At 45.8% G+C, this 15,434-nt stretch overlaps 1 long non-coding RNA gene across 2 annotated transcripts in view; it reads left to right on the forward strand.

Annotated features, from left to right (window-relative positions):
* The window catches only part of LOC144141632 (uncharacterized), a 39,254-nt gene extending 25,059 nt beyond the window's left edge, over positions 1-14,195 (forward strand). For both annotated transcript variants that reach the window (XR_013316662.1, XR_013316660.1), the window contains 2 exons: positions 9,933-10,043; positions 13,989-14,195. This is a non-coding gene — a long non-coding RNA (uncharacterized LOC144141632). The remainder of the gene's footprint in view (positions 1-9,932; positions 10,044-13,988) is intronic.
* The last annotated feature ends 1,239 nt before the right edge of the window (positions 14,196-15,434 follow it).

A 15,434-nucleotide genomic window follows, 5' to 3' on the forward strand; every position in this document is an offset into this window, starting at 1 on the left:
AACACTTGCTAAAATACAAAACATGTGCACAATCATGGGCGAATACAAATTGATACTTGTACAAGTACAATTTCGTACATACGGATAAAGTAAAGTAAATCATTCGACTCGAGTACTTGTGTGAAAAAGATAGAAATATAGATATATACACTTACATCCACGTACACACATACATACACATACGCAGATGAACAAACCGGCAGTATGGCAGTCACTGATCGTAACAAGGGCTATTCAAAGAGACAACGTACGTAATTTCGTTATCGGCGACATCGGCGTAACATGTAGCAGGTAGGACTTCTTTCCGAATTTGAGATGGCCGGTGTGAAATTATTGCGCACACCAGAGTACCAGTGTCAATGGTGTGTGCACGGGTATACCGTCCACATGAACATGGAGTAAGTTTTGCTTGTTAGTGATCGTATACAGAAAATTTCTTGGTAGGGTCGCAAATGCAGCGTCACCTCCTTGCGCTGATTTGCCTAGTTTTCCGGTGAACTGGGCGCATATTTGGGGTGCGGAGAAGGGCGGACACGAGAACACGACTGAGGGCGCGGTGGCAGTGGGAACGACTCCCACCAACTCAGGAGGTGGGAACGACTGTGTCTAAGGGGGGTGGCTGAGTGGTAGGGGTGAAGCGTCGTATACGTCGTACAGAAATTAGGCAGTATTGTTCTGGCACTGAGAAACCCAGTGGCTCCGGCAATACCGAGCAATATGGCTGCCACGTTTACGTTGAAAGAAGATTGGTTTATTGTTCGACGTGGCCATTCTATACTGTGTTTCGGGACGGATCTCTGGGTGACCATAAAAGCACACCCAGGCGCATTTCCACATCGGTCATTATTTATGGGCCCCTAAGTGTAGTGTGGACATCAACTGGCAGGAACCTTCGATTCGATCACGATATAATTGAGCTCACCATTCGAAATCGTCCTTACAACTTCAAGATAAGTCCGTCGTCTCTCCAACTTAGATGCCTTTCCGAAACCCGATTCTTCGTGCCCCATATAGACCCCAACCAGTTTTTGATGTGATCGAAAAGATAACATTAATTAAACAGTCAGAGAAACACATTATTCCTACCAACTTTCAAACCACTCGCGTAGATGAAAATTTTTTATCCGTCACCGACTAAAACCCGTCGCAGACTCAAAAAGCCATGTTAACGATAAAATCGTACCCGGAAGCTCCACCTTAGAATTGCAGTGCCTAAACGCCAATCGCCACTCCAAAGAAAATTGCCTTGAGAGATGTGACAGCATCCAAGGTACCCTCACCGCTCGCAGAACATGTTTGCTCAGGCATCTCATTGACCCACATTCCACGAAAGGCGAAAGCCAGCACATTATGACACGGACCTTGCAATCCTGCCACAGCTCACCCCAAGATCTCCCCGAAACGTTAGCGCCCAAAAATCTCACCACCTGGCGTTACTTTACCCCACCTCTATACACGGTATCGGCACGCCATGACTTGCATAACCATTTTCAACTTTATGAACTCTAGTACCTCAGTCCGAGTGCAATAAAAATATCACTTCTAGAACACGAGAAACCACTTACAGGCGTCTTGCCATTTTTCCATTATTTATAATCGATCTTTTTAAATAACCCACGCAGGTTCTCCCTCGTTGCAAACCTTACAAGTAATAAAGATCTACTTTTAAACAAAAACAGCGGCGTTTCAGTCCCCGAATCTGAATCCGCAGAGCTTCTAAATTAGGCTTTTTCTTATGTTTTTACAAGAGAAGATATTTCATCCACTCCGTTTTGAACAGTTCATACGGTACAGCTATGCTGGAGATTACGCTCAGCGAAGCGGGCCTTTTGTGCTTTTTGCAGAAACTGAAAATTTCTGCAACCGCCGATAATACAGGATTTAATGATAAAATCCTTAAATTCGTATAACTGTTTGTCAGTCCCTCCTTAAGCACTTTGTTTCTCCAGCCGTTGTCTACTGGAACTGTTACTGTAGTCTAGCTAACAGTTAAGCTTGTTCCCTCTTCAAATCCAGTGACTGCTCTTTCCCGCTGAATTAAAAGCCCACTCCCCTGATCAGTACCATTTTGAAGCTCTTAGAGCATGTCATACACAGACAAATTATGAACTATTTGAAAAAACCAGCATCATTTCTAATTGTCAGCACGGTTTCCGTAAGGTTTATTCCTGCGACACCAAAGTGGCCGGTTTTGTTCATGATATTCATAAATCTATGGATGCCGGTTATCAGGTCGATGCTGTTTTCTTGGATTTCGCTAAAACCTTTGACCGTGTTCATCAAGACAGTATATTAGTAAAGCTAGCACAACTTAATCTTCACACGGATGTTCTTACACGGATAAAAGCTTTTCGTTTCTCAAGGTCGCAATTCACCTTCGCTATAAATGTAAATTCTATCTCTCTGCGGGTAACCGCTGACGTCCCCTAGGGAAGCGCCCTGGTGCCTCTACACTTCCTCGTCTATGTTTAATGATCTCCCCAACTTTGTGTCTTCCAAAGTTAGACTGTCTGCAGACGACTGCGTAGTATACGGTGACACTTCCTCTGATTCCGACTGTTCTACCCTGCATTCTGATCCGGACGAAATTAATCTCTGGTGTTCAACCTGGCTTATGACGCAAAATGTTTCTCAGACTAAGCTTATGTCTTTAACTAACTCTGCTAACCGTATCCATACTTATTAGGCTTTGAGTAATGAGCCACTCGAGTGCATATCTTCTGACAAGTACCGTGGCATTCACTCTCAGCGGGGTCTAATATGCAAGCATTACGTCGAACTTACTCATGCAAGCGCTGACTGGTCTCTCCGGTTGCTGAAGCGTATTATAAAACACACTCCATCACAGTTAAAATATATGCCTTTCATCCCTTTAATTCGCCCTATACCGGAGTAAGCTAGCGCCTTGTTGGAGCTTCATCAAGCTTACATGGTATCAAATATGGAATCCTTGCAAAACGGTTCTGCTCGTTTTATTTACTCTGATCATTCTTCTTCTTCCACCATCCGTAAATTGAAAAACTGCTGAGCTTGTGGATTTGGCCCTTCGTCGTAAATATTCGCGGTTATTCCCTTTTAACAAGCTTTACAACCACCCCTCACCGCATGAAAGTTTTGTTTGAATGTCCCTCTCTTCTCTTTGGACGACGGGATCACGTCAACAAAGTGAAACGCCCACTCTGTCATTCACTTCGTTTCGCCCAATTATTCATGCCGCGCACAATTGTTGAGTGGAAGTACTTGCCAGCACATGTTACCGCAGAAAAATATCATAATAAACCCTTGGAGCCCTTGCGCGGTACCTTCACTAACTACATTTTTTTAAAATAATCCTTTTCCCTGTACTTTTTAACCATCGAATTACTCCTTATAGTTGAGCTTGCATTCATTGTTCTTTTTTTTTTGGCGCAGGCTTGTTCAGGATATACTGCCACTTCTTATATTCTTTTTTTGTTTTTACGTTATTGTCTTTAAACAACCAGCCCATATTATCTTCAAAAAAGATTCAAATTCTTAGAGCTCTTGCGTGCTATCTTCACATTTATCCTGTTGTCTAGCGATTGCAAAACGCCGTATGGCTGTAGGTTGTATTTATGGTTTTTCCTTTTGTTGTATCTAATTATTGGTTAAACTCCGTCCTGTATTTTTTCCGTATTTTCGTATTATGTTCTCTTGGCCCTGGCCCTTATGTAATACCCTCGTCCAGAGGGCCTTTAGGGGTAACCCGGAGAAATAAAAATAATAAATAAATAAATAAATCAATAAATAAATAAATAAATAAATAAATAAATAAATACGGCAACTCGCAGACAAATAATGAATTCGAGCAGCACAGAATTGGAGCTCTTCGATACTTCAGAAGAGAAGAGCGACCAAAGAGCGCGCTGAAGAGAGGGGAAGACGACAGACCGTATAAACGCCACAATGAAGTAAGACCATGTGAACCTCGGGGTGCGCTTAGTGAGGGCAATGCTCAAACGAGCACAGCGACGATGCTATGGTGACGGCACGTCGCCGGCTCTGCCGGCGCCGTGGGGCCCGCGCCGTAGAGCCGGCCACACGTGCATGCCCCGTCTTCAGTCACCCAAGTTTGCGCCGGATAGCCCGGGTGTATTTTCCTCATTCGGGGGCCGCCATGATCGGGCGGACTATACCCGCTTACAACTTAAGAACGCACCTTGCGCCTCATCACCGCAACCGGCTGTTCCTCCGCTCGGCGCAAAGAGTGCGTTACTGGGACTGTTTTTGGAAGCACAAAATAAAAGAACCCCAAAAAACAAAACAAGTAAACTGAATGTTCTTGGGATTTTAAAATTTCCATGTGAGATACATTACCACAACTACCGTGTATCAAACCGTAAAAATATTATAAAAAATTGCCATTCCCAGTCAAAACCCGGTGAAAAAATGACAAAAGAGAGCATTATTAAAAAAATAACAAAGTTCAGTTTACTTTTTATGGCTTACGTGTTGTATTTTACACACGTATGCATTATTCACTAGCTTTGAAATTACGATGTGTTAGCGTATAGTGGCCCCTTTGCTTCACGCATTGTATTTTTGTCCCCACATTTTCCACCATCTCATTCTCCAAAATGGACGTCTCGTACGAGGTCGATTTTTTGGCGGAGCATGACTACGCAGTACCACCTGCAGCCGCATTTGTTACTGTTTCTTCGACTCCAGATTCTTCGTCGCGTTTGCGGTCTGGGGCGAGTCACCTCCCCCTCAGAGCCCATCAACGCCGAAGTATCTGTACAGGAAGAACTGCAGCGGCATTGTTCTTTGTCGCCACGTTCAGCAGACACTTTTGAACGTCTACATGAAGCTGCGAGGGGAGCACCAGCACGTTGGCGTGAAAGAAACGTGCCGCAAGACAAGTGAGTACACCGGTGTCAGTTTCCGGAAGATTTTGTACATCAAATCCAAAGCGAAGGTGACGGGCGGGAAGCTGACAACACCTTCGCGGAAAAGGCCCGGAAGCGAGAACCGCAAACGCCGCACTGCGATGTATGACGGCTTCACTTTGTGCGCGCTGAGAAACATTGTGCACGACCTCTTCCGGCGCAACGAGCCTCCTACTGCACAGAAGATTGCGCAAGAATTTCGGAGGAGTGAGCATCTTCCCAGCCTTCGAACGTGGACCATCCGCCGCCTCCTGAGTGACATCGGCTTCGTCTTCGAGAAACGCGAACGAAATTCGATGATGATCGAGCGTCAGGACGTGCTGATTTGGCGGCAGAGGTACGTTCGTCAGATCGCTGAGTACAGGCAGCAGCATCGCAAGGTATTCTACACAGACGAAACTTGGGTAAACGCTGGCCACACCGTGACGAAGGCTTGGAGGGACGATACAGTGAAAACGTCTGAGGACGCTTTCCTGCGTGGTTTGACGATTGGGCTCAAACAGCCATCCGGAAGAGAAGCGCGGCTGGTAGTCACCCACATCGGCAACGAGGACGGCTTTGTTGACGGCTGTCTGTCCGTCTTCAAAGGAACGAAGTCAGGAGACTATCACGAGGAAATGGACGGCGAGCATTTCGAGGCTTGGTTTGACTCCGTTTTCACTAAGCTGCCCCATGGTAGTGTTGTCATCATGGACAACGCGTCCTACCACTCCAGGTGTCTGGAGAATGTCCCGACCATGTCCTGACGCAAGCCTGACATACCAGCCTGGCTGACATCAAAAGGTATCCCGTATGATGCAACGCTGACAAAGAAGCAGCTTCTTGAACTGGTGGCGCCAGTGAAAGACCAGTTTGTGAAGTTCAGAGTTGATGTCGCGGCAGAAAAGTCTGGGTGCGATGTTCTGAGGTTGCCACCATACCACTGCGAGTTTAACTCCATCGAGCTGATCTGGGCGCAGATGAAAGGTGAAGTTGCTAGGCTGAACACTGACTTCAAGATTGACAGTGTGCGGAAGCTCCTCATCACAGCAGCTGAGAATGTATCTCCAAGCAACTGGGCCAAGGCTGTTGAGCACGTCATTGGCATTGATGACAAGTGCCGAGAGGCGCGTGGGTTCAGCGACCATGTGGAGCCAATCATCATCAGCCTTGTTGAGGAAGACGACGACAGCTGTGGGAGTGCAGATGACGACGTCTCCGGCATCGAGCAAATGGAGTGAGGCTTACCATGTTGCAGTCTTCAGCTCCGAAGCTCCAAACGGCTCTTTTAAGAGCCCACCAAATGTTGAATAGCGGTCTGGCCTACAGCGAGCTTGCCACCTTTGTACCGTCCCACTATGTTTGCTTTATGCAGCAAAATTAACTTTTTGTGCAACAATACTTAAGTTGTTTACATGGCTGGTCAACAATGTAGGGCTGAGGATCATGAAACATAAAACTAAGGGGGATGGTGACACAATCTTGCATTATTGAAAAGACAATCTTGTAATATTGAGGCGACGCTTTGTAACTTTATGCTCGGCTGCCTTCGCCTACCTATCTTTGTGGCCTCACGCTCAATTCTTGCCTTAAAATAGTTTCATGCGGCCACGTCTGCAGTGTTGGTTTCAAGGTTTCCAATGGTCTTGTTTACTTATTCTACGAGTTGAGGTTTGTGAACAGCGTCAGGATTCGTTATCTGGTGATTGCTGGTCTTTCTTTCGACAAGAGCCAAGCTGATTAATGTGGAGAAAGAAAAGACACTAGTCCATGGTCAGACAAGACGTGCGACACCGCATCTAACCACCCACTGCAAGAAGTCCCCGGTAACGCAGAAGCGGTCCAGGTGAGCTTGAGACGTGCCATTCCGCCATGTGTTGCGGGGCGGCACCCCACTGACGTCCCGGGTCCACATGGATTCTATCACTGTCCCACAAAATGAACATTAGTGTACAAGCTGAGAGTGTCTGGCTCTGCTCTCCCTTGTCACTGACACTTTACGCAGTTAATATCCCCTCACAAAGAAGAAATACTTTTTCCGTTACATTACGTGGTACTGTTTGTGGGGAAGCAAACAGGTCAGTACGAGCTTGCGCCTTGTCGGGGGAATGCACGCAAAGGAAACAGAAAAACTTCCCGCTCATTTTTGCATCGACCAAGGGAAAACCACCATCTGCCCAAGCTTGCAGTCAACAATTTTAAGGAAGTCTCTTTTTCTATAAGAATGGCTGTTCTGTCCGCACGACTCCATTTAGCAGGCTAACTTACTGTCCAACTAACAAATTTTTGACGTTGCTACCATGTGTGCCCTGCCTTTCCACAATACACTCTTTTACCCTTGGAACGAATGCCAACATGTTGCAGCAATGCACAAGATAAGCTGAATACCACCCCGGCAAGGCTGTCAGATTAAGTTATCGGACTGCCTGAAACTTTCAGCGACAAGCTTCAACGAGAGCACTGTGCCTCGCGGCAGTACAGAAAATTTTTTTAAATGGCTGCTACGATAACTGGCTGCTGTACAAAATGTGCTCATGTCGTTTTGTTCTCTTTACGTCTAATTTGTGGCGTTGTGCCTGATGAGTAGGAACCTTCTGCGCATAAGCTTGAAATTGTCTTGCAGCATTGCGTGACCTGCAACTATATTTCTCGTTGTTTGGTGATTTTATTTTATTTGACACTGCTGGGAATGAAGATTTGCCGAGGTGCTGAGGCAAAAAACGACTTGTATAACAATCTCACTAAGCCACTTTGCAACGGCAGCATTTGAAAGTAAGGTATAAAGGAAATCCGTGCAGTGTTCTAAGTGGCATCATATGCTACTTATGTGCTTGAATGTGATTTCAAGTCATAGCTTGCAGTGTAATTCAATGTATGTAATATGTAATTAAAAAATTACAATTTACGGTGCAGTTGCAATTTTGCAACACATCCCTGGCTTGGTGTCGTGTTGAATGGTATCAAAAAAGCAGCCGTTGCGATTTTCGTGCATGTAAAGTACACTGCTTATAACGAAAGCATGTATAATAATCTCAGGCTTATTGTAAGACACGATAAAATGTGACTCATATTACGGGCATGGGGAGGTCATTGAATGCAACTTTGTTTTCATTAAATGCAACTTTGTTTTAATGTGATAAAGAAGACTGAGTGTGAAGTTGGTCGAAAGTGCCTCACGTATATAAATAAGCAGCTGAATAGAAGTGTAAGCAGCTGTTTCAACATCTGGACTGTAAAGCATACTTCAGAGAGAAATGTGAGATATCGAGGTTCTTAGCAGTGCGTTATTGTGATAATGTGGAGGAAACATTGAACAAAAGTGTGTACGGGCACTGTAAATGTCTTCATGCACCTGTGGTAGTGCCCTAGTGGTAAATCCAGATGGAAGGCCTGCCGACAATCACCTGTCGCACTCTGCATTCTGCTGTTCAGTGAAGCTCCATGTCAAAACCACACAACCACACATCACGTACGTATATACTCTTTGTAACATGGTGAGTCTCATATAAATTAACGACGCACTCGCTCCTTTACGCCCTATATAAAACTTATTTGTTCATTCGTATGTCATAATTACGAAATCTCGCACCGTCCACGAATTGGTGGGGTGAGGTGTGGACAATCGATCAGTTCTGAAATGAGAGACCCAAGATAAACAACCGATCGCAATCACCGCCAGCGCACGTACACAATAACCACACCGAACACGAGTCGTTTCCATGACTTTTCGGACTTAATCTGCCTATAAATTACTGCAGTGACGACAAACAAACTCGGTGAGAAAAACAGATTATGCCACGCATTTACCGCGATCCTCTTTCAAAACGCGCGCGCCCTGACGTCACGGGTCCGGCGCTTCGGCGGAGTGATACCTTACATGCAGTGGTGCCGTGCTTAAGTTGTAAACGGGTATACCAGCCACTCTGCACGCTAATCGAGGCACCTGTGCTTTGCGCCAGGGAGCCTCGGATCGCGCTGACTACTGTCAGTCAAAGCAACGCAGCTATGACGCCGTTGCGCCCTCTGGGCGAGACTCCAAGCATCTACCCTGCGGCCATGGGTCACCGATAGCAGGGCCACAAGAAGACATCGCAGCAACTAGCTATGTTGAACCTTTCTATATATGTCTTACCCCCGTGTCTATACAGTTCCGTGTTGCTACGCTTTCATTGCCCGACACGTGCGCTATCCTCGGAAGTAGAAACCATCCTGCAATAACATTGCAGTGCGCCATGTAGCCAAATCTCCGCTGGGTACACAGAGTTACTAAATGTTTGGCGTAAATTTACCTCTGTTCAATTAGGAATGTAGATTTTGCCACTTAAACAGAAAAGAAATACCAAATTAATCTAGGTTTTTTATTGGGCAAAGAAATCTAAAATGCTTCCGCAAAAAGCGATTCCGCACATTATCCGCGATTTCAGCGTTATTTACAGAGCATTAAACAATATTTTTATTTAGAGGGCAAATTTAATTTAATAGGGGAGTATACAAGTGTTGTTGGCGCTACAAGCAACCTTTCTAGCTACATTTCTACATGAACACAGTGGTATAACACGTGCCAATTGTACTGTGAATATTTCAAAACAACTGTTCAAGAGAGCTTGGAGATTTTGTGGGATAATTCAAATATCTTTTTGCCAGGTAGTGTGTTCATGAAAAACGTTTTACGGGTATGTCTAGTTTTCCGGCGCTTAATCTCATTAGCCAACAGCGTCACAATGGGATGAAATGGAGGCGCCGTCAACACAGCTTTATAACCTTCCGTAACACTCAGACTGAGAACGTACTTTTTTAGGAACATCAAGTTGTTGAGCTTCATCTTACGCGAGCAATCGAGCTTTATTCGACGCGTATTAGTCGAAACAAGGGACCAATAGTGCCTCTTTGCCTGATGGCACAGCGACTGCGGTTTCGTGAATAAGCAGGTATTTCTGCGTGAACCCATTCAGGATAAACTGAAATGGGAACCTGTTGCATGTCGAAGTTCGTAATGTTTATTTTTTAATGGTGAAATGTATGTGAGCCAAAATATTTTTTCTGCAGGAGAGACGGCTCATGAGGAGGTGTTGCTATTCGAACACTTTGAAGGAAATTGCGGCGTATTCTTGAGCAAATTTCGAATATACACTAAACACCCCCTGCAGTACGATGACTGTAAGTCTGCTACTTCCTTCGATGCGAAAAATTTGTATTTACAACATTCGAGGACCGCCGTATATTCTAGCAAAAGTGAACACAGAAGGTTGCTCCCTCGCTGCGTATTGAGACAATATTCTAGCTTATTATCGATGCAAATAAATTTCGAAAGATCCGTGGTACTTCTGCATCCTTCTTCTAGTGGCAATGTATAGTATTCCTGAAATGTATGCAATAACACCAGACTATTTTTTTTTTCATTACGTCAGGGATATTTTTAGCCATATCCAAAGCAGTTTCAGTGTGTTAAAATAAAAGGGCGTCTGGAGGTTTCTTGAGTCAGGCGCTCATGAGGAAGAAAACCCCCGCGGGTTCTTCTCAGGTATACAGCGGCGACTGGGACCTGCCAAAGTGCCAATAACTTGACGAAGGCGCTTGCAGATGGCACAAATGAACATATATTCTGAAAAAACAACCACAATACGCATCAAAGTACAAAGAATTACACCCGTCAGCAAACCAGACATCAAATGTCCGTCAAATATACGTATATATAACACTGAAAAATACTAGTTCTCAAGAAAACATCAAAGAAACCTCCCCACCAAATGTTCAGAGAGGTGAGGAGTTGGCCACAGGACGTTATGGGTGCTATAGCGACGATGCGAAGCGAGGCGTTTCGGGGCTATGATGACGTCATGTGCCGGAACTTTGACGAAGAAGACGTACCGTTGTCCTCCTATAGGGAGGCGAAGCTAAAGTTTGCCGGGCGAGGGCAGCGCTGCACTCTCCCCTCCGCGGGAGTACGCGGGGGCGGCCGCCCCTTGGGCGCGTGGTTTTTTCGCTGCGCGCGTGCTGCAATTATCGCGCTAAGACGAGGGCTGGGTAAAATTTTTTTTTACTTATAAAACCATACGCGCCAGCACGTGTCCAGCAAGTTCGGTTTAAACGTAGAGTAGTTACTGAGTTCATTTTTGTCGACGTTTGTCTTATCGTCTGCCAGAGACCCGCCGTTCGACCGGCAGACTGCCCCGACGATTTGAAGGGGGGAAACGCGTTGTTCGGTGGTCGCCGGCTGCTGTCTTTTCGTCTGCAAGGCGACAGCTGTTCAGCTTGTCACAGAGTACTTTTCTCTTGTTTGTTACTCCCTTCGCGTGCTCACGCTTCGGACATCCAGATTTTCTGGACTGCAGCAACACTGAGGCTTGCAAGAAATGTAACATAAACGTGATTGATTATGGTAATATGTTATTTCTTACTCTTGAAACAATCAGCTGCATCTTATAAAAACGCATTAGAAAGGCACACGCTAATTAAGGGGTGCGGTGACAGCGCCGCATTTCCATTTTACTTGTCCATGAAGACATTTTTGTCCGCAATGTTTGTCACCCGCTTGGAGTACAAGTATGGGTTAGAGTGACAGTTCGTGGAAACAACAGAACAGCTTGTGGCGTATAACTTTTAATTACTATTAATATACAGAATTTCATGTATACCTCTTTTAATTACCAGTATTTGTAAATGTGGGGAAAAAAACGAACAACGCTGCAATCCCGTCCAGAACACAAGTCACAATGACAAGACGGACCAGAGCTACTACAGCCAGGTAAATCGCTAGAAATATTCACCCATGCAAAATGTCAACCAATTCTGTTATATATGGACGATATCGAACGGCACCATGTTAAACAATTTCGAATTTCATTTATTATAGCGGGAAACAATCATTGGCAGCATGCATTAAAAATGTGTAGAGGGGAGAACCCCCCACCCCCTATCTATTTTCAGGCAGCCCGAGCAACAGAGAACTAGTGTTCTCTTCTGCAAAATCCCTTTTTTCTCATTTAGCTTTCCCCCTCTGATTAGCACCAAAAGCAGCGGAGGCAGCCTTGGGAGCCAAGCTGTTCTGGACGTGCCATAGCTGTTCTCCACTCTTTGGTCTATGCCGTGCCTGACTGAAGGGCCATATGTTTTCGTTTATGCACGCAGCAACACTGCACAGGTGGAAATAATCACCCTCGTACCAGCTGCACCTTCTGCCTTTCTTTTTTGTGCAGACGGCGAGAACAACAACAAAAGGGCAAAAATCTATCTGAATCCGTCCCAGCTTATAGCAGTTTTGCTTACTGCACACAAGGCAACCATGTTTTGCCGCAGCAGTGTCTACATGGTCATAAAACACGGGAACATAACAGAAAACAGGCGTGAACGTTGGCGGAGTCCCGAGTCCTGACAAGATGTTCTGTTGTTCCCGCCGCAGTACCACGCTCACTCCCAGCGGGTCAATCTGTGGGACGAACGTTGCGAACAAAATTCCTTCAAAGATAAGCAAAATAGAAATGCGGTGTTGTCAGCGCACCCCTTTAGTAGCATGTGCCTTTTTAGTGCGTCTTTCATAGGAGGCAGCTGATCATTTCAAAGGTTAGAAACAATGAATTAACGGGAATTCTTGTAAGCCTCAATGTTTCTGTCGTCCATAAAATCCGGATGTTCAAATTGGGAGCACGTGAAGAAAGTAGCAAACAAGAGAAAAATCCGCTCTGTCAAGTTGCGCAGCTGTCGCCTGGACGACAAAAAGACGGCAGCTGACGACCACCCAAGAGCACGTTTTATCCCGTGAAACCGCCTGGGCGCTCGGCCATTCGAGCGGCGCGGAGCAGACGACGCGTCTCTAGCACACGACAAGACACGCACCTGCAAAAATGGACCCAGTAGCTACTCTACGTGTAAACCGAACTTGCTGGACACGTGCTAACGTGTATGCTTTCATAAGTCGAAAGAAAATTTTACCCGGACCTCACCGTAGCGCGATAAATGTAGCATGCGCGCAGCGAAAAAAGCGCGTGCCGAAGCGGCGGCAGCCACCGCGTACTCCCGCGCATAGAGTTTCATACAATATGCTCCCGCGGAGGGGAGAATGCAGCGCCACCCGGCGATCGTTCCGGAGCCTATACAACGGTCTCCTCGGCACCCGCTCACGATCGGGTGCCATGTAGCAGCAGGCAGGAGGCAACCGGCCACTGCCGGTCGACGAGGGGCAGAAGGCAGCGAGTCGTCCAAGGGCGGAGTACGCCAACGTTGCGCGCCTCCACGACTCAGGAGTCGCGCCTCGGCCCCAGTAACCCAAGGCGCCAGGTAGACACTTCTCTAGCTCGTTTCTGTCCACTCCTCCGGGCGTTCTCCTCCGTTCCAGCCCGGTCTCTCCAGCTCCTTGAGTCTGGCCACTTCTTATTGGCCCACATCATTCCCTCATGTGTCTTGCCGCTTCTTCTTTCTCGCCGCAACCGCACTAAGGGCAATCCCCGATGCGCCAATTCGCCCCACGAGTACTGCGTGGGTATGTTCCTGCCACGTTGTTGATGCCAACACGAGCGCCTCCCCTTACAATTGCCCCCACCCCCCTCAGAAAAGTTTTTTTTTATGAAAAAAACTTCACACGGAGGTGAAACAAAAGCACTCGTAAACAATCGTACTGGCGTATTCTGTTCACAGCCCCGTCCCACACACTCTGGGAACACCATACACCGTGGCATAGTTCTGGAGGTGCACATTAACACAATAAATGGTTCACGTAATCGCATGTGAAGCACCCCCCGAAAACTTGAGTATAAAGAAGCTGATAGCGTTACATTAGTAGGCCAACACATAAACGTAACGACTGTATTAACACAGGGAAAGAATGATGATTCATGGTCTAGAAATCAACCAAAAGGTCAGCCGGCAGGTAGTTTGTTCTTTTTCCGACCGTGGCTGTGTTGCCACTCTCGGAGCCTTTCGTAGACACGTCTACCAGATTAGGTAGTAGCCTTCCTATTACTATTACAAGCCACGCGAGCCGATAGGAACACACGATCAATATGCCGCCACCGTGCGCGATTGTGAACATTTATTTTCGTAGAACTTTCATTGCCCACTGCGTCGTGGCAAATTTGTTTTTCAAAATAATTTTGCTCTTCTCTGCAGACATGTTCAGTCAAGAAGAGAAATCATGTGAAATACGTGTCAGATACCCCGGAAGGCCTTCACCACCGAGTACTCAATGCTGGGATTATTTTAAACACAATTGCCGCACAGAACCGCACTTTAATGTATATCAGGACTTTTGTACGGTGCCCCCTTCGCTTTCTTCTGGCCCACCATTGGAAACACCCTTTGATCGAAAATAACGAATAATTTGTAGCAATAAATATTTGTTATGACGCAAAGAAACTAGCGGCTGTAGGATGTCATGTTCGTGATTGGGGTGAATTGTACTGTTGGAGCTAAGATTTATTTGATAAATGAAATGGCTAAACTATTGTATACGTGATTGCACAAAACGTCTTCGTTATAAGAGTAAACCTGCTAAAACTAAACATTTATAGACGTAGCGCGGTCTTCTAAAGCACCAGCTCGACCATGATGATAAATATATGATAGATATATGATGTATGGTCGAATCATCATCATAGATATATGGTGATGATCCGACCAAGAATGTAAATATAATGGCAATGGCGTGGCGGCGCTGCTAAACTTGACTGTAGATTTTTGCCCAGACAACATTTGTGGCCGTCAGAAAAAACTATGAATACCGGCCATATTTATAAGACTCTTCATCATTAAACTAGATGTTGGGGTAGTTTAAAAAAACAATTTTGTTTTCTGCCACAAAATATTTGGCATTGCAACATATTTCAGTGAAAGATCGCCTCTTATATTTTAACATCAAATGTACTCACGCAAGATATGGAGGACGGAAAGCCGTACCTTGCGCTTGTTTATGAATGGTAGCAGTGTTTTCTTACAAAAAACGTGAAGGTCTGTCACCAACCACAGATAGCTGATTAGGCCATCAGTGACTAAAATTTGTCTTGAAAAAATCTGCCCCCATTTGATTTTACTGCGTTTAGTTTGTGGCGTTTTCTTGTGTGTTATGGTAGTGTCTTCGGAGTTGCCTTTCGATCACTCAGTTTGTGTCCTGGTCGTATCAAACTTTCAAGGCGGCTACGACAAGGTTCAGAGCGGTAACGTAAACCATAATGGCATACTCTTTCCAACACCTGAGAGCAAAATATGCTGAGCTTGTGGACTCGGAAACCCCAATGATGACCGTCAGTATACAGCCAAATGCAAGCTATGCGACAGAGAGCACCCGACTGCTGACAGAACGTGTAAGGCTAAATATAAAATTTCCTACGTTGTGCGCAAGCGCCAGTGGGAGTGTCGGAAGGCCGAACGCCAGCTGCCCTCGGAGAGCGACTTCCAGCCGCTCGACACGCCAGTTGCTCGCAAATCAAGGACGCCCTCACGAAATTGCCCACAGTCCAGGGATAGCAGTCGCAAACTGAGTGAAAGCAGAAACACGCGTAATGGAACAAGAACAAGATCACCATCGCGCTACCGTGTAAGCTGGGACGACGATGCAGC

This window comes from Haemaphysalis longicornis, unplaced genomic scaffold (assembly GCF_048455015.1).
Source record: "Haemaphysalis longicornis isolate Haplotype H1 unplaced genomic scaffold, Haemaphysalis longicornis Haplotype H1 scaffold_6, whole genome shotgun sequence".
Lineage (NCBI taxonomy): Eukaryota > Metazoa > Arthropoda > Arachnida > Ixodida > Ixodidae > Haemaphysalis > Haemaphysalis longicornis.